At 47.4% G+C, this 12,869-nt stretch overlaps 1 long non-coding RNA gene across 1 annotated transcript in view; it reads right to left on the bottom strand.

Moving 5' to 3' along the window:
* The window catches only part of LOC116975787, a 28,186-nt gene extending 16,250 nt beyond the window's left edge, over positions 1 to 11,936 (bottom strand). Inside the window, exons 1-2 of the long non-coding RNA XR_004412774.1 lie at positions 11,808 to 11,936; positions 2,670 to 2,676 (exon numbers count right to left, since the gene is read on the bottom strand). This is a non-coding gene — a long non-coding RNA (uncharacterized LOC116975787). The remainder of the gene's footprint in view (positions 1 to 2,669; positions 2,677 to 11,807) is intronic.
* Between the last annotated feature and the right edge of the window lie 933 nt (positions 11,937 to 12,869).

Genomic DNA, 12,869 nt, shown 5'->3' with positions numbered 1-12,869 from the left:
CATCGATCAACCCATTCAAACACAAGTTTAGTTTAGAAATTCAGCGCTGAAACAGGCCCTTCGGCCCACCGAGTCTGTGCCAACCATCAATCATCCCGTACACTAGCACTATCCTACACACACGAGGGGCAAGTTACAATTTACAGAAGCCCTACAAACCTGTACGTCTTTGGAGCGTGGGAGGAAACCGGAGCTCCCGGAGGTCACAGGGAGAAAGAACAAACTCCGTACAGACAGCACCCCGTAGTCGGGATCGAACCCGGGTCTCCGGCGCTGTGAGGCAGCAACTCTACCGCTGCGCCACCGTGCCGGCCTTTAAGGGTTGCATGTAAATGCTAGTTGTTATCTTGAAGTCAGTTGCAGCTCCCTCATGTAATCCTCCTGCTTTAATGTCAGCAGTATTTAGAAGTGCTTAAAAATCGCTTCTTTGGCGTCATTTCCTTCCTTTGAGACATCCCCTGGAGAATACGCTACACCAGCTCAGCAAAGGCACATAAATTCCAGGCCTGGCATCTTCATAAATCCATTGAAGTCATGCGGAATGTTCCTTTGCTTTTCGTTAACACAACAACATCTTTTTCGGGAACGCCAGAGGTTCAGAGGAATGTGTTGAGGTGTTTATAACATTACAAGAGGCATGGACAGTCTGAACTTTATCCCCATGGGGGTAAACAAAAATAACTAGAGGACAGAGCAGGTTAATTGCTCCTCACCTACAAAGCCCTCCACCCTCTGGACCCCCCCCATATCTCACTGACCTCCTCTCCCCCTACCAACCCTCACGGTCCCTCAGATCCACATCAGCCGGTCTCCTCTCCATCCACAAGTCCAACCTCCGCAGTTTTGGGGACAGAGCCTTCTCCAGGGCAGCTCCCAGGCTCTGGAACTCCCTCCCCCAACTGATCTGCAATTCCGTGTCCCTCACCATCTTCCAGTCCCGCCTCAAGTCCCATCTCTTCACCTCTGCCTATCCTTAGCCCCACGTCCCCCTCCCTTTTCATCTGTGCATTAATTGCCTCATATTGTGTTTTGAATTGAATTCTGTCTTTACTTTGTGTACTAGTCATGTCTCTACTATTTATTTCATTCCCCTTACATGTTTTTCCTCTACCTGCTAAATTTTTGTAAGGTGTCCTTGAGACTCTTGAAAGCGCCCATAAATAAAATTTATTATTATTATTATTATTATTAATTGACCTCGGTAAACTTGTACACTGTCCTTCCGCAACTCCCTTGTCAATTCTTCCCTTTCCCTCCCGTACCACCCCCTCCCCGGGCACTTTCCGTTGCAACCGCAAGAAATGCAACACCTGTCCCTTTACCTCCCCCCTCGACTCCATTCAAGGACCCAAGCGGTCGTTCCAGGTGCGACAGTGGTTCACCTGCATCTCCTCCAACCTCATCTATTGCATCCGCTGCTCTAGATATCAGCTGATCTACATCGGTGAGACTAAGCGGAGGTTGGCCGATCGTTTCGCCGAACACCTCCGCTCAGTCCGCAAGAACCTACCTGACCTCCCCGGTGGCTCAGCACTTCAACTCCCCCTCCCATTCCCAATCCGACCTCTCTGTCCTGGGTCTCCTCCATTGCCAGAGTGAGCAACACCGGAAATTGGAGGAACAGCACCTCATATTCTGCTTGGGGAGCCTGCATCCGGCGGGCATGAACATTGAATTCTCCCAATCTTGTTAGCCCTTGCTGTCTCCTCCCATCCCCCAGCCCTCGGGCTCCTCCTCCTCCTCCTCCTTTTTCCTTCCTTCTCCCCGCCACCCCCTATCAGTCTGAAGAAGGGTTTCGGCCCGAAACGTTGCCTATTTCCTTCGCTCCATAGATGCTGCTGCACCCGCTGAGTTTCTCCAGCATTTTTGTGTACCTTCAATTTTCCAGCATCTGCAGTTCTTTCTTGAACACAACTGTCCCTAGCATGTAGGATTAGTGCTATTTTGGTTTAGTTTTGTTTTGTTTAGTTTAGTTTAGTTTTTGAGACACAGCGCGGAAACAGGCCCTTCGGCCCACCGGGTCTAGGCCGACCAGCGATCCCCGCACACTAACGCTATCCTACACACACTAGGGACACTACATTTAACGCCAACTGCCTGCGTTTGGTCTTTATGCCTCCAAACCTGTCCTATCCATGTATCCGTCTAACTGGTTCTTAAATCTGTGGAATTGTCTGTGGAATTCTCTGCCTCAGAGTGGAGGCCGGTTCTCTGGATGCTTTCAGGAAAGAGCTAGATAGGGCTCTTAAAAATAGCGGAGCCAGGGAATATGGGGAGAAGGCAGGAACGGGGTACTGATTGTGGATGATCAGCGATGACCACATTGAATGGCGGTGCTGGCTCGAAGGGCCAAATGGCCTACTCCTGCATCTATTGTCTACTGTTTATTGTCTATTGTCTAAATGTTGGGATAGTCCCAGCCTCAACTACCTCCTCTGGCAGCTTGTTCCGTTACACCCACCACCCTCTGTGTGAAAAATTGGCACTCAGATTCCTCTAAATGTTTTTTCCCCTTCACCTTGACCCTATGTCCTCTGGTCCTCGATTCCCCTACTCTGGGCACGAGACTCCGTGAATCTACCCGGTCAGGTCCTCTCATGGGGAATGAGAGGAAGAGAGTAATCATTCAGTAATGCACAAGTCCAGGAATATTTATTTATTAAATGGACATGTTTGCTATGAAAAAATGTGAGCAGGGGAACAAAGCAGGAAAGGCACGTTGCACCTGTTCTCACTTAAGCTGCGGAGGCTTTTGTTAGGGATTATCATTGATCTTCAGACACAAACGCACCCAGCGGGGTTTCTGTGCAAGATAAACAACAAATATTGGAATCAAAGGCTCTTTTCATATTGAAGTCAGCATCAGCGATATATTTTTTTTAACCACAGAGTGAAATGTAAAGCTAGAGGGAGGGATGTTGGGGAAGGGGATGGGGGAGGGGGCACTGAGTCTAAATGCAACTCAGTTTCACGGTGGCGCAGCGGTAGAGTTGCTGCCTCACAGCGCCAGAGACCCGGGTTCGATCCTGACTACGGGTGCTGTCTGTACGGGGTTTGTACGTTCTCCCCGTGACCTGCGTGGGTTTTCAAGTTCAAGTTCAAGTTCAAGTTCAAGTGAGTTTATTGTCATGTGTCCCTGTATAGGCCAATGAAATTCTTGCTTTGCTTCAGCACACAGAACATAGTAGGCATTGACTACAAAACAGATAAATGTGTCCATATACCATGGTATAAATATATACACACATGAATAAATAAACTGGTAAAGTGCAAATAACAGAAAGTGGTTATTAATAATCAGAGTTTTGTCCGAGCCAGGTTTAATAGCCTGATGGCTGTGGGGAAGTAGCTATTCCTGAACCTGGTTGTTGCAGTCTTCAGGCTCCTGTACCTTCTACCTAAAGGTAGCAGGGAGATGAGTGTGTGGCCGGGATGGTGTGGGTCTTTGATGATACTGCCAGCCTTTTTGAGGCAGCGACTGCGATAAACCCCCTCGATGGAAGGGAGGTCAGAGCCTCCGGGATCTTCGGTTTTCTCCCACACTCCAAAGACGTGTGAGTTTGGTATAAATGTAAATTGTCTCTGGTGTGTGTGTAGGACAGTGTTAGTGTGCGGGGATCGCTGGTCGGCATGAACTCGGTGGGCCGAATGGCCTGTTTCCGCGCTGTATCTCCAAACTAAACTAAACCTAAACTTGAACGGGTAACCAGAGAGGTAAAGTCATTTTCTTATGTATCTGAATGTTGAGTCTCTCTGTGAGGAAGTATTAGAATGAGCAGAGTGCCTTAGACAACAGCATCTCAAAGACGTTCAGGTTTGTAGGTTAATTGACTTGGTATAAATGAAAAATGTAAAATTGTCCCTATAGACAATAGACAATAGCCAATAGGTGCAGGAGTAGGCCATTCAGCCCTTTGAGCCAGCACCGCCATTCAATGTGATCATGGCTGATCATCCCCAATCAGTAGCCCGTTCCTGCCTTCCCCCCATATCCCCTGACTCTGCTATTTTTAAGAGCCCTATCTAGCTCTCTCTTGAAAGCATCCAGAGAACCTGCCTCCACCGCCCTCTGAGGCAGAGAATTCCACAGACTCACCACTCACTGTGAGAAAAAGTTTCTGGGAGTCCAGAACCAGAGGCCACAGTTTAAGAATAAGGGTGAAGCCATTTAGAACGGAGACAAGGAAACACTTTTTTACCCGGAGAGTTGTGAGTCTATGGAATTCTCTGCCTGGAAGCAGGTTCTCTAGATGCTTCCAAGAGAGAGCTAGATAGGGCTCTTGAAGATAGCGGAGTCAGGGGATATGGGGAGAAGGCAGGAACGGGGAGCCCTATCTAGCTCTCTCTTGAAAGCATCCAGAGAACCTGCCTCCACCGCCCTCTGAGGCAGAGAATTCCACAGACTCACCACTCTCTGTGAGAAAAGGTGTTTCCTCGTCTCCGTTCTAAATGGCTTACCCCTTATTCTTAAACTGTGGCCCCTGGTTCTGGACTCCCCCAACATCGGGAACATGTTTCCTGCCTCTAGCGTGTCCAAACCCTTAATAATCTTATATGTTTCAATAAGATTTCCCTCTCATCCTTCTAAACTCCAGAGTGTACAAGCCCAGCCGCTCCATTCTCTCAGCATGTCACATTCCCGCCATCCCGGGAATTAACCTTGTGAACCTACGCTGCACTCCCTCAATAGCAAGAATATCCCTGTTTCGCAAACCGACATCCACAGTTCTTTGTTGTTCAAGAAGGAACTGCAGACGCTGGAAAATCGAAGGTACACAAAATTGCTGGAGAAACTCAGCGGGTGCAGCAGCATCTATGGAGCGAAGGAAATAGGCGACGTTTCGGGCCGAAACCCTTCTTCAGACTGGGCCCGAAACGTCGCCTATTTCCTTCGCTCCATAGATGCTGCTGCACCCGCTGAGTTTCTCCAGCATTTTTGTGTACCATCCACAGTTCCTTGTTTCTACAACTGCTGACCCTGCCCGATCATAACTAGTGTAAGATATCACTCTGGTTCATGGCTCTGACTGTAGGAGAGAAACTCTGCTATGATCGATACCTGGTATAATTGGAATATAATTGCCTCCAGGAATACAAGCAGGGTTATTACTATCATAGGAGGAATCTCGTGCTTTGTAAATGCTGGTGTATATTTTAGTAACACGGGCAGGCAATTAGGGAGCTGCTACATGCAGGTTTAGTGAGGACTGTACATCAGAAGGTGTCAGAAGCCCGTGCCACTTTACAATGATGTAGACAGAGGCAGTGCGCTCCTGAGAATCTCTCCCTCCGCGCTCAAATGAAGCCGATGATTCTGGAATCAATCTGACTTTACACCAAGTGTGTAGGAAGGAACTGCAGATGCTGCTTTACATCTGAAGAGTCTCGACCTGAAACGTCACCCATTCCTTCTCCCAAGAGATGCTGCGTGCTGCCTGTCCTGCTGATTTACTCCAGCATTTTGTGTCTATCTTCTGACTTCACACTAAAATTGCAGCACGAAGAAGCCTGTGATCTGTAAAGAGAAATTCATCAGGACAATTAATAGCATGAGTCCTAGGTAGCGGGAGGCTTACAATCATCTATCAAGAGTTTAACAGGCCCTTGTGTACTGACAATGAGAGAGAGAATTTCTTACTCGCAGCAACTTAATAAGCATCTAGACACAATACACACTGATAACATATAATAGAAAAACATATTCAATAAATTAAATTACATTTATAGATGGCGCAGCAGTAGAGTTGCTGCCTCACAGCGCCGGAGACCCGGGTTCGATCCCGACCACGGGTGCTGTCTGTACGGAGTTTGCACGTTCTCCCCGTGACCCGCGTGGGTTTCCTCCGAGATCTTCGGTTTCCTCCCACACTCCAAAGACGTACAGGTTTGTAGGTTAATTGGCTTGGTGTAAATGTAAATTGTAGCATGGTTTTAATGTGCGGGGATCGCTGGTCGGCGCGGACCCGGTGGGCCGAAGGGCTTGTTTCCGCGCTGTATCTCTAAACTAAACTAAACTTATCTAGCTCTCTCTTGAAAGCATCCAGAGAACCGGCCTCCACCGCCCTCTGAGGCAGAGAATTCCACAGGCCCTTCAACACACCAAGCCCACGCCGACCAACACAATGGGGACAAGTTACAGAAGCCAATTAACCTGCAAACCTGCGCGTCTTTGGAATGTGCGCGAAACCGGAGCACCCGGAGAAACCCACGCAGGTCATGGGGAGAACGTACAAACTCCGTACAGGCAGCTCCCGTAGTCAGGATCGAACCTGGGACTCTAGCACTGTGAGGCAGCAACTCTACCACTTTGTCACCGTGCTGCCCCTCTCTTTATCTCATTAACTCATTGCCCTTTGTCTTTTCATCCCTGGCCTTTGTACAGCCATCTATTCAACCTCCCTTCCCTCACCTGTATCCACCTATCACTCACCTGGCTTCCATTCCCCCATTGAACAGCTTTGAAAATCAGTTAAAATCTCTTAAATCCCTCTGAAAATCCATATTATAGCGTGATGCAGCATGGAAACAGGCCCTTCAGCCCTACTTGCCCACACCAGCCAACATGTCCCAGCTACACTAATCCCACCTGGCCACGTTAAGTCTACCAAACCTGGCCTGTTCATGTACCTATATAACTATTTCTTAAACATTGGGATAGTCCCAGCCTCAACTACCTCTTAGAAACATAGAAACATAGAAAATAGGTGCAGGAGTAGGCCATTCGGCCCTTTGAGCCTGCACCGCCATTCAATGTGATCATGGCTGATCATCCAACTCAGTACCCCGTACCTACCTTCTCTCCATACCCCCTGATCCCTTTAGCCACAAGGGCCACATCTAACTCCCTCTTATATATAGCCAATTGACTGGCCTCAACTACCTTCTGTGGCAGAGAGTTCCAGAGATTCACCACTCTCGGTCCTAAAGGATTTCCCCTCTATCCTTAAGCTGTGACCCCTTGTTCTGGACTTCCCCAACATCGGGAACAATCTTCCTGCATCTAGCCTGTCGAACCGCTTAAGAATTTTGTAAGTTTCTATAAGATCCCCCCTCAATCTTCTAAATTCTAGCGAGTACAAGCCGAGCCTATCCAGTCTTTCTTCATATGAAAGTCCTGACATCCTAGGAGTCAGTCTGGTGAACCTTCTCTGTACTCCCTGAATGGCAAGAATGTCCTTCCTCAGATTAGGAGACCAAAATGGTATGCAATACTCCAGGTGTGGTCTCACCAAGACCCTGTACAACCGCTCCTCTGGCAGCTTGTTCCATACACCCACCACCCCTTGTGTGAAAGTTACCCCTCAGGTTCCTATTAATTTTTTTCCCCTTCACCATGAACCTCTGTCCTCTGATCCTCGATTCCCCTGCTCTGGGCAAGAGACTCTGTGCGTCTACCCGATCTATTCCTCTCATGATTGTATACCTCATAATATCCTTGTCCTTGGTAGGATTCCCCTGAATCTCTCTGCAACTCATTTACCTCAGAAAAACGTTCCTCCTAACAACGTGTTAGCAACACGATGTCTCCCCTTTACATTACAAAGTAATTTTCACATGAACAGTTGCTCCATGCAGTCCTCAGGCATGGATAAAAATCTTAAACACCAACTCAAGCATAATTAGAACTGCTAAAGTGAAATAATGATTAAAATATGCACACGATAAGCACTTCGGAATGCATCACCATTCAACCAAATCTTGTAGGGTCAAAATTACTCTTCAGTCCTGAGCTGCAAATGTTCATCACTTCAGGTGGCTGCAGGGATTCAAATCCTAAAAGCAATTATTAACTGTTTACTATCATAACGGAAAATAATGAAGGGATAAAAATTTGCCTCTGATGTTTTGAGACTAATTGAGACCTCCTGAGGTTCTGACCCATTACATCACCTATCCATGTTCTCCAGAGATGATGCCTGACCCGCTGAGTTACTCCAGCACTCTGTGAAACGTCACCTATCCATGTTCTCCAGAGATGCTGCCTGACCCGCTGAGTTACTCCAGCACTCTGTGAAACGTCACCTATCCATGTTCTCCACAGATGCTGCCTGACCCACTGAGTTACTCCAACACTCTGTGAAACGTCACCTATCCATGTTATCCACAGATGCTGCCTGACCCACAGAGTTACTCCAGCACTCTGTGAAACGTCACCTATCCATGTTCTCCAGAGATGCTGCCTGACCCGCTGAGTTACTCCAGCACTATGTGAAACGTCGCCTATCCATGTTCTCCAGAGATGCTGCCTGACCCGCTGAGTTACTCCAGCACTCTGTGTGTACTTTCTGAAAAGGAATTTCTTTAGTTAGAGGGTGGTGAATCTGTGAAATTTATTGCCACAGGCGGCTGTGGAGGCAAGTCAATGGATGGACAATGGACAATAGACAGAAGATGCAGGAGTAGGCCATTCGGCCCTTCGAGCCAGACCCGCAATTCAATGTGATCATGGCTGTTTTTAAGCATGGGATTGACAGATTACTGATTAGTACCGGTGTCAGAGGTTATGGGGAGAAGGCAGGAGAATGGAATTAGGAGGGAGAGATAGATCAGCCATGATTGAATGGCGGAGTAGACTTGATGGGCCGAATGGCCTAATTCTGCTCCCAGAACGCATGAACCTATGAACATTTGAACTATGTGGCTGCTTGAGGGAGGCCGTTGTCTTCAATGGAACAGAGTATTGGGAAGGAAAGCTCGGAAGGTTTTCCTACTGCAGTATTTGTTTTAGATTTTAGGTTTAGAGATACAGAGTGGAAACTGGCCATTCGGCCCACCGAGTCCATGCTGACCAACGATCACCTGTACACTACTTCTATCCTGTACACCAGGGACTACGTATAGAAGGAGGGCTGGGAAGAGAGGAGGGCGGGAAGGAAGGAGAAAGGGAGGGAAAGAGGAAGATCCCTCATTAAATGAGTTTGAGTTTGGTTTATTATCACCTGTGGATAGCCACAGGACTGGAAGGCAACCTCATCTCCATTACACAGCCACATCTCTTCACCAGATAAAAGTTGTCCAGGGTCTGACCTCCCCAGAGGAGCGTGGATGGGTGCAGCTTAACAGACTTGTTACTGGAGTTGGGCGTTTCAACGCCAGCGTGTGGAGATGGGGGCTCCGCCAGAGCCCAGCCTGTGAATATGGAGCAGAACAACAGACAGCCAACCATGTCATCTCTGGGTGCCCGCTCTACCACCCACCAAATGGAGCTGTGTCAGGGCCTGGCAGACATTGACGCCAACAGAGACAACAACCTGGCAGCTCAACACCCGGCTTGAGATCTAACTATTCCTTTGTTTTATGTTTGATTCGCAAGAAGAACAAGACGTTTGTCGATGTACAGCTTTTGTTGATTGCTAACAAGTCAGTAGAAAGACAACACATGACTACAATCGAGACGTCCACAGTGTACAGATACACAATAAAGTTCATTTGTGATAGGAGTAGAATTAGGCCATTCGGCCCATCAAGTGTACTCCGCCAATCAATCATGGCTGAAGAAGGGTTTCAGCCTGAAACGTTGCCTATTTCCTTCGCTCCATAGATGCTGCTGCACCCGCTGAGTTTCTCCAGCACTTTTGTCTACCTTCAATTTTCCAGCCTCTGCAGTTCCTTCTTAAACAATCATGGCTGATCTATCTCTCCCCCCCCCTAACCCCATTAGCCTTAGACGTATGTTTTTGGTTCTAATTTTTATTATTTTTTGCTGTGTATATATGGGGGGGGGGGGGGGACCGTTTAATCTCTGCTCTGTACGGGGACCCGACATTTTAGGGTCTTACCATCGCCCGCCGGGGGCTTTAACATCGTGAGCCCCAGTCGCCTCGATGCTGCAGTTGGACTGCTGGACCGTGGGAGAAGAACAAAGGGAAGGGATAAGACTTTTGCCTTTCATCACAGTGAGGAGGTGTTGGAGATTCACTGTGGTGGATGTTTGTGTAAGTTGTGTTAAGTGTGGGTCTTGTTTTTTTTGTAATTTCATGATTGTAGGGATGAAATTTCGTTCAAACCTTGTCTGTTTGAATGACAATAAAAGGCATTCTTCTATTGTATTCTATTTTATTCTATTCTCCGCATAACCAATAGACAATAGGTGCAGGAGTAGGCCCTTCGAACCATTCAATGTGATCATGGCATTAACCCCAGACACTCGTACTAATCAAGGAATCTATCTATCTCTGCATTAAAAACATCCAATGACTTGGCCTCCACAGCCGTCTGTGACAATGAATTCCACAGATTCACCACCCTCTGACTAAAGAAAAAAAGGGAGGAAAGGATCAAAGGGAATAATGTTTAGTGAGGATATAATAACCATATAACCATATAACAATTACAGCACGGAAACAGGCCATCTCGACCCTTCTAGTCCGTGCCGAACACATAATCTCCCCTAGTCCCATATACCTGCACTCAGACCATAACCCTCCATTCCTTTCCCGTCCATATAACTATCCAATTTATTTTTAAATGATAAAAACGAACCTGCCTCCACCACCTTCACTGGAAGCTCATTCCACACAGCTACCACTCTCTGAGTAAAGAAGTTCTCCCTCATGTTACCCCTAAACTTCAGTCCCTTAATTCTCAAGTCATGTCCCCTTGTTTGAATCTTCCCTACTCTCAGGTATTCCACGTCAACTCTGTCTATCCCTCTCATCATTTTAAAAACCTCTATCAAGTCCCCCCTTAACCTTCTGCGCTCCAAAGAATAAAGCCCTAACTTGTTCAACCTTTCTCTGTAACTTAGTTGTTGAAACCCAGGCAACATTCTAGTAAATCTCTGTACTCTCTCTATTTTGTTGACATCCTTCCTATAATTAGGCGACCAAAATTGTACACCATACTCCAGAATTGGCCTCACCAATGCCTTGTACAATTTTAACATTACATCCCAACTTCTATACTCAATGCTCTGATTTATAAAGGCCAGCACACCAAAAGGATGAAGGACTATGTCCCTGTGTAGACTGGGACCTTCTTGTCACTGCTGCTTGATATTAGAAATAACGCCTCCTGTGTGAGCTCACCTTACTACGAGCGCCAGTGTGATCGTTGCTGTTCCAGTGTCATGACCAACGCCACCATACTTTATTCAGCGTAGTTTAGTTCATGTTTAGTTTAGAGATACAGCGCGGTAACACCGAGTCCCGCGCCCACCAGCGATCCCCGCACACTAACACTATCCTACACACACCAGGTGGACAAAAATGCTGGAGAAACTCAGCGGGTGAGGCATCATCTATGGAGCGAAGGAATATTCGCTCCATAGATTTTTTTTGTCTTCCTTCCAATTTTTCCAGCATCTGCAGTTCTTTCTTAAACACTACACACACCAGGGACAATTTACGATTTTACCTGAGCCCAACTAACCGACAAACCTGCACGACTTTTGGAGTGTGGGAGGAAACCGGGGCACCCGGGGAAAACCCACGCAGGTCGCGGGGAGATCGTGCAAACTCCATACAGACAGCACCCGTGGTCAGGAATTGAGCCTGGGTCTCTGGCGCTGTGAGGCAGCAAACTCTACTGCCATGCCACCACCCTGCCCCCACCTTATATCAAAAATCTTCTAACCCACCATTCTACCTCCAGGTCCCTCAGGTCGGCCGACTTGGGGCTACTGACTATCCCGTGGTCTAGGTTTAAGCTCAGGGGCGACCGCACTTTTGCGGTTGCAGCACCTAGACTGTGGAACAGCATCCCTCTCCTCATCAGAGCTGCCCCCTCCATCGACTCCTTTAAGTCGAGGCTCAAACCTATTCCTACTCCCTAGCGTTTTTGTGTCCCTCTGAGTGGGGCCGGTAAACAGTTTATGTATGTATTATTAGGTCTGTGTACCAATGCATATAGCACATTAGTACCTGCGCTGATGTACAGTACTTTGGCCAACGTGAGTTGTTTTTAAATGTGCTATACAAATATAATTGATTGATTGTCTGATTAATATACTTTTCTTGCATCTCCATTCTGCCAACCTGCTGTGCTTGAGTTTCCAGGAAACATGTTCCCTTCTCATTGTTGCTGTGATTCATGTTGTCAACTGTAGCAATTTTCCCCGAATAAAAAAAAAACCAGATCCCAGCCACAAAAAAAAATCCTGTGCTAGATTAATGCCAGGATTGAACAGCTTTTATTTCAATCAAAGACTCAGTTGCTCCTTTGTCTTTCCTTAGATGACACCTGCTGACATTTAGTCCTGGTTCTTAATCCTTCCTTGATGGTTCAGCTGGGAGGGCAGTCTAAGATCTTGTGAAATAAATATTGCAGCTTAATATATCCATGGTGGGTGTATGAATGAATGATTAATGGGCATGTCCCACTTAGGCGATTTTTTTAGTCAACTACAGGCGTCTAGTTTGTCGCCACATGTTCGCCAGTGGTCGCCAGGAGTCGTCTCCTCAGTCGCGCGAAAAAAGTCGTAGCGTCTTTCTGTACGCCGCTAAATTTTCAGCATGTTGAGAACATTTTCTGCAACAGTGGGTTTGACGCCAATGAGCGTAGCTTGATTTCTCCTGACGTGGGCGCTGTCGTAGGTTGTCGCTAAAGATGACGTAGGTTGTCGCCGGTTTTTCGGCGACCTGCTACGCCTATGACAGTCGCCGGCCGAAAAGAAATCGCAAAGCGGGACAGGCCCATTAGGGAACTCGCTCAACACTGTGCCTGTGCTGGGATGTTAGGTTTAGGATTTCGGCAGGCACAGTGTCGCAGCGGTAGATCTACTGCCTTACAGCGCCAGAGACCCGGGTTCGATCCTGACTGTTGGGTGCTCTCTGTACGCAGTTTGTACATTCTCTCCCTGTGACCTGCGTGGGTTTCTCCAGTTTCCTCCCTCACTCCAAAGACGTGCTGGTTTGTAGGTCAATTGGCTT

The sequence above is a fragment of the Amblyraja radiata genome, chromosome 8, assembly GCF_010909765.2.
Source record: "Amblyraja radiata isolate CabotCenter1 chromosome 8, sAmbRad1.1.pri, whole genome shotgun sequence".
Lineage (NCBI taxonomy): Eukaryota > Metazoa > Chordata > Chondrichthyes > Rajiformes > Rajidae > Amblyraja > Amblyraja radiata.
The sequence above is the reverse complement of the archived record's forward strand: the minus strand, read 5'-3'. Positions and strand labels throughout refer to the sequence as shown.